We start from the raw sequence: 7583 nt of genomic DNA on the forward strand, positions 1-7583 counted from the left end.
TTTATTTTTTTAGTATTTTAATTGTGTGCTTTTTAATTTTTTAAGTTTAAGTTGTAACTTTGTTTTAATGTTGTGTGTTTTTTAATAAAGTGTGTTTGTTTTTTATTAAAGTGTGTTTGTTTTAATTGAATTGAGTTGGAAATAAAAATAAAAAAATGAAATTGAATGAATAGTAATTTAAGGAACGGTTAAGGAACGGAGGGTTGCAGGTTCCGTTCCTTAGTTAAGGAATGGAGAAAAAAAGTACAGTGGGGCCCGCAAATAGTAGTTTAAGGAACGGTATAGGAACAGCGTTGTGAATGGCCTTACTAATTTAGAGAATATATGTTTTTATGACTTCACCCACGAACTCCTTTATTGCATTTTATAGTCCTGTCTAAATCTATATTATTATACTCATCCGCGTTAACATTTTATAGTCCTACCAATTTACATGCAATGGAGCTCTCTATACACTATAGCCCACCTTATCTTTTTAATAACTATTTTGTATTTATTTTTATTTTTTTATATTTACAAATATGTAAATTAACAAAAAAATATCAAAACACCATAAATTAAAACCAAACCTTACAATTTACTTAATTTAAAATTAAGTTACAAACATAGGAAGAGAGGAAATGAAAACAAGTGTTCTATGGATAAGGCACGAGACTTGGTCTAGTCCATTCTAAACTGGTGTAGCTCTGCATCCCTAGGGCGTAATCTTCGTTGACCTCCACAGGCAGCAACTTCTTGGCTTTTGCCTTCACCTTTTTCTTTCTTGACTGGGTGGCAGACAGGGCTCAACTTCTTGTCGCCGAGCCCGTATGAATCCGTGGTGAAATTCGGATTGTACTAAGTGTTCGGATCCCAGTTGGACTCCACAAAATATGGTGTATAGAATTATCGAAATTCGTCAAGTTCATGACCCAGCCACCGGGCACCACCGCCGTTGAACATCGACATTCCATAGGGGTTATTCGGGTTTGGGAATAGCCGGGATTAATCCTTGAATTACTAGTGTGAGAGAGAAAATGAGATGGGGAAAGAGAGTGGAGTGAAAGGTGTGAGAATGAAGGTAAAAATGGTGATATATATAGAGGACAAAAATTGAAATCATCGTCCAACCTATCGTCCAGAAGCCCGCAATGGGGCAGATGATAAGGTCGCGGAATATGTATCAGGCATGGCCATCGGGTGGAGCATCGTCCACCCACCTGCGGATGCTCTTAAGGGGAAGAAACACACAAATACGTATTTCCTATATTCCAGTACAGTTGAAGTGCTTCTTTCTGGTTCGAAATTTAATTAAGAGATATTTAATGGGTTAAGTGAATAGATAATAAAGTAGTTGGACTTTTTAAATTTGAATCTTTTATTTACATTAAAAATGTTTGTGTTACTTCTTTCATTTTTTAAATTGCTTATTCATGTGTTAATTATCCCAAATCCTTATTCTGAATTCGAAACATAAAAGAGAGAGAGGCGAGAATACAATGTAAATATATATATATATATATATATATATATATATATATATATATATATAGAGAGGGTCTCATTATCCACAAATCCACTCTTAAAGACCGAACTAGAGACCAAATTAGGGTCATCCATTTTATTAATCGTGTGGCTAGGATTAATTTACAATTAATTTAATATTTTATTCAATTAATATTTTTTTAAATTTATAATTATTTTTATTTATTTTTTATTCAATAAAAACTTGCTGGATTAAATAATGAACTATATTCACTACATAATAAACTAAATGAACGTATGTTATGAAGTAATTTTTCGCATTCATTACATACCGAATTTACTTCAACTGAAAGATAATTATGTCATAACACGTTCTGAAGTAATAATCCAATGGAATGAAGTAATAAACTAACGGAATGAAGTAATAGCATGACTGAATGAAGTAATAAACTAATGGAATGAAGTAATGGAATGAAGTAATAGCGTGACTGAATGAAGTAATAAGTTCATTACTACTGCTTGACGTTTAACACAGTTAACATTGTATTTCAATAAAATGTCATATTTACTTCATTACTAACGTTCATTTGGTTCATTATTTATTGAATATAGTTCATTACTACCGCTTAACATTTAACACTAAAATTTGTTGTATCATTAATGTATTTCAATAACATGTCAAAATTACTTCATAACATACTTCATTTAGTTCATTATTTAGTGAATATAGTTCATTATTTACTTCGGCAAGTTTTTATTGAATAAAAAATAAATTAAAAAATAAATTAATTAATTAAAAAATTAAAATAAAATTAAAATAAAATAAAAAATGTATTGAATAAAATATTAAATTAATTGTAAATTAATCCTAACCACGAGATTAAGAAAAATGGATGCTCAAATTTGGATGCTCCCCTATATATATATATATATATATATATATATATATATATATATATATATATATATATATATATATATATATATAGGAAAGCATTAAGGTCTTATTGTTCCCCTAACCACGAGATTAAGAAAAATGGATGCTCAAATTTGGATGCTCCCCTATATATATATATAGGGGAGCATCCACGAGATTAAATTAATCCTAACCACGAGATTAAGAAAAATGGATGCTCAAATTTGGATGCTCCCCTATATATATATATATATATATATATAGGGGAGCATAATCCATTTGTAAATTAATTTGGATGCTTAAATTAATTGTAAATTAATCCTAACCACGAGATTAAGAAAAATGGATGCTCAAATTTGGATGCTCCCCTATATATATATATAGGAAAGCATTAAGGTCTTATTGTTCCCCTAACCACGAGATTAAGAAAAATGGATGCTCAAATTTGGATGCTCCCCTATATATATATATAGGGGAGCATCCACGAGATTAAATTAATCATAACCACGAGATTAAGAAAAATGGATGCTCAAATTTGGATGCTCCCCTATATATATATATATATATAGGGGAGCATAATCCATTTGTAAATTAATTTGGATGCTTAAATTAATTGTAAATTAATCCTAACCACGAGATTAAGAAAAATGGATGCTCAAATTTGGATGCTCCCCTATATATATATATAGGAAAGCATTAAGGTCTTATTGTTCCCTTAGTGTTAAGTTCCTACTTAAAATCAAACATTAGATTAGGTGGATGGACGGACTAGATGAAACTTTGATAAATGAATCTGTGTTGCATTATTTATGCATAATCTGTACATTATATGGGTATAATTGTAAAACAACATTGAATCATAGACGTTTCAAAATGGAAGGAGCGCGAATTAAGCGGAATTTTTAATAGACCTTCCATCTACTCACATTTTCTCTCACTCCAACCGTCTCACCCCTCAATCCACGACTGAAATTCGTCTCCCCTAATTCACCCCAATTTCCAAACCCTAGCCGCAACTACAAGCCACCGGAAATCAACAACACCGTCGAGTTTCGCCCTAAATCAACCTCCAGCGCCGTTTCACAGTTGAAACCTCACTCCCTTCGCGCGCGACCATCCAGTTGAAGGCGACAACAAGGTAGGGTTTAAATGGTTAATTGTTTGGTAATACCCACTGTTAATAGCCGATTTTCACCGCATACATATCACATACTCGTCGATTCAATAATTTCTCCCAAAAAATTCACGGTCTTCAAACTCGTTTTGTTCAATATTTTCTTTAATCATAAAATCGAGTTCATTTTTTTAGGGTTCTGTCTATTATTGAATTTGTAGTTATTTACTGGTTTTCAATTGTGTATTGGGCGATTATGTAGAGGAAATGTTATCGGGTTTTGATTTTTGGTTCGTCTCACAGATACAGTATGACGAAGAGAGGCCGACCTTTAAAAAGCCAACCAACCCAGGCTGCAGGTGAGCACTCTATTGCATTTGCATTTAGAATTCTTGGAGTAGTGGCGTGCATTTTTGAATTATTGTAAGCAGTGGCTTGCTGGTTTAATAGAGAGGTTGTAAATGAGTGAATGTAATATTCCGTTGTGCATTATTTGATTGTTTGTGTACGTTATTTATCAAGTATTATGCATTATCTAATATAAATGTGATACAATATTGATACCTTCGATTATAATCATGTTCTGATGTCGTATGTTGGACAGCAGCGAAGCAGCCTAGATTGGAGATTGACGAAGCGGTCGATGATGTTATTCCAATTGCGATTGCGCACAAATTCCGGGAGAGATTGGCTGGGCAAAGGGCCGAGACGAGTACCGCTCATGAAGAGGCAGAGCAGAGGAAACCGATGGGGAAGAAAGTCGACCATCTCTATTGTCGACGGACCCCATCTGTAACGTCCTGAAAAGAGGTCAGGAAGAACTTACTATTTCGATAAGAGAATATACAATTTAGGTTTAAAATTTTAGATATATATATATATATATATATAATTTATATTAATACTGAAAAATAATAATGACTTGGATAAATAGTAGTATTGAAAAATATTCTAGTAGAATTTACATTAGTATTCACTCAAGGATGGGATTTAGATGTTGAAGAATATATGTGTATTTAAAATACTAAAGAAATTAATCCTCCCAATATATTAAGCACCGATATTTTTTTCTAATTATTCCTTGAGATATAAACTTTATCTTGTCATATCTAGAATTATCTAGAGAATGATTAGGAAATATTAAAAAAAAGGGGGAAACCAATCGTCGAGGGGGGAACCACCGACATACATACCCAAAGGTTCATCTTACCATAGAAAAGAACACTCTCTCCCCCTTCTGGACGGGGAATTGCTGGCCGCTGCTTCCTTTCGGGATTGCTATCGACTTCCTTTCATCCGACAGCCCTTTATCTCTTTGTAACCCCTCCTCTCTCTTGGATTTAGAATTAATTCTCTGACTCTCTGCAAACACTCATGCGCACAATAGGTCATACATTTAGAATAAGAAGTAGAAATTGATTTGGTGTTCCTCCTTATACATTCACGTATATATGTGTGTGTGTGCGCGCGCTTATATATAGAATGAAGTTGAATGCTTATTTTCCTTTCCAAATGCACAGTTTTTCACTTTCAAATTTATATTATGAGATATTAATTTAGAGAAGTTTATAGCTTGGAGTTATGTGTGTTTTTTTTATATACATGAGGAATAATTGTAGATCATTTTTAGGAGACATACACAGATATATGTATGTAGTTTAGGAAGCTACTGATAAGTACATATGCATATGTATATATTAAATTGTTGCTATGGAGGTAATTCATAGAAATTAGGCGTGCATATATATATGTGTGTGGGTGTTTGTGTATATTTAGGGAAAATAGTAGTTAGTCAAGTTTTATCTCTTAATATTTAATTATGATATTGTGATATAAGGTGAAAGTGCACCTCCTAAAAGTCCAGAAGGAAAGGAACAGGTACTTAAATGTGCTTAAGAATTTTGTAAATGATGATTTGAGTGAGATGGCTTAATATTAGAAATTTAAAATATGATGTATCTCTATATGGACTATATGGGTTGACGGGATGATTGCCTTATACGGGCTATATGCACCCGCTATCGGGCTATATGATTTGAGAAGATGTTGCGATCCTTGCCCTATACGGGCTATATGGCGTGATGCGATGAATCCTTCACCCTATACGGGCTATATGTGCCTGCAATCAGGCTATACAGTATGATATGTTGCCCTATATGGGCTATATATGCCTGCCATCAAGCTATACGGTATGGTACGATTGCACTATATAGGCTATATGTGTCTACTGTCAGCTATATGTGTTCGCTTCTTGGACTATATGTTTGAGAGTTTGTGTAAGACTGATTATTACATAGTGAGTTGTGGAAAAATTTTTTGAAGTGATTTGATGTGATATGATGTTATGAGAATTGACTATGCTATTAATCTTGGTGATATAGAAATGTATAAATGCTAAGAGATGAAACGTGTTCATATACTATGACTATCTTACAAGTATAGGATAATAAACTTATGATGATGATTAAAGAGTCTAAATGCTTATAGTAATTGAATTACATGGAAAATAGTAGTAAGGGACCCTATAAATAGCAAGTTGCAAGCTAATAAATTTCAATCTAATAGTATGCTGTTTTTATGAGAATTTAATGTTATAGAGTTGATCATGTTATCGATTTGTTGAAGCTCATACTATGCTATCCATTTGTTTTGAGTCAGGTTTTGACAGAGTCCTAGGAGCGCTTCATCCTCGTCACTAGCGCATCTTTTGGTATATATTTATACATAATGGGACCTAGTTCTACTGTAGTAGTGTGGCATGTATAGTCCCTAGGAAAACTTCTTAACCTACTTTTGACGTTATGTATAAATCATGACAAATTATGGTTTTTGTTGTAATAGACAAGTATGGTATGCTATGATATTATGTAGGTTTTAATGTTACTTTGATCCAAGTGTATTTATTTATATTGGAATAGTGATATCACATATTCGACTGGTTCACCGGACGAGTAAGGGATGTTACACCATCCGAGTTCCTTAATTGTTTAAAAAGCATAACTCTACAGCAGAAGGAAGCCGTTCGAGAACTGGATTTTTGAGCTATCCTGCATTTCAATATAAAGGAAATTCTGGGATACCTAGCTTACTGGGTTCTAGACACATTTAATCTAGCCGACTTGTGGCTTGGTATGTTTTGAACAATATGTAGTGTGCTTCTTGCAAACAAAATCATATTTTGGTATTAGTGTATGATTTCATCAACGCAAAATCTATAATTGATGTAAAATACCGAATAATGACTCGTCACTCCTTAATAATGTAAAATAGGTAGAAAATAATGTAGAACAAGTTAACTAGATTTTAATAATAATGTACAACAAATTGGATAAATATTGTATATAGAGTTATGCGATCATAGACTCTCAAAAACATAATAGATGTAATTAATCGAATAATGTACAAAATGTGTTGATTAATGAATGGAACTGGAATAATAATGTACAGTAAGTTAAGTGCTTGTGAATAATAATTAAATTGTCAATTACTGAGTCAAAAAAACCATTACAGAGTAATATATGTACATTATGTTTATCAATTAAAACTACTCCCTAGCCGAGATGATATCTAAACCCTAGATGAATGACTGAAACTCATGGACAATGGCGACGTTTTGTTACTTACTACATACTACACCCTAGCTCCAAGGATTGCTAAACCCTTGGGAAATACATGAAACGTGAGCCGAACAATCAAACACTGCCAATCACAAAAAACGGCTCAGCAAACATATACATTACAGATCATAAATCGTTCATTACTGAGTCACCATTACAGAGTAATATATGTACATTATGTTTATCAGTTAAAACTACTCCCTAGCCGAGATGATATCTAAACGAATTTTGATGATGGATTGCTAAATAAAAGAAAGTATGCAGTATATCTCAAAAAATAATATTTGTTACGCTTTCAATTTCAGCAATTTACGTGCTATTTAATTATATATGCTATAAAAATTTAATTGTGGAAAGATGTAGTTTATATTAAGATAATTAATTAAGGAAATCAAATCATGAGAGCCTTTAATTTAGGAACAATATATAACATAAATCATGGAAGGAAACTGACTTAAATTCTCATACCAAA

General features: G+C 32.5%; 1 long non-coding RNA gene across 1 annotated transcript; it reads left to right on the forward strand.

Annotated features, from left to right (window-relative positions):
• Positions 1-4633: 4633 nt before the first annotated feature.
• Positions 4634-6377, forward strand: LOC121748708. The gene is made up of 2 exons (XR_006039510.1): positions 4634-5683; positions 6153-6377. It is a non-coding gene; the product is annotated as an uncharacterized LOC121748708 (long non-coding RNA).
• The last annotated feature ends 1206 nt before the right edge of the window (positions 6378-7583 follow it).

The sequence above is a fragment of the Salvia splendens genome, chromosome 9 (genome assembly GCF_004379255.2).
Source record: "Salvia splendens isolate huo1 chromosome 9, SspV2, whole genome shotgun sequence".
Lineage (NCBI taxonomy): Eukaryota > Viridiplantae > Streptophyta > Magnoliopsida > Lamiales > Lamiaceae > Salvia > Salvia splendens.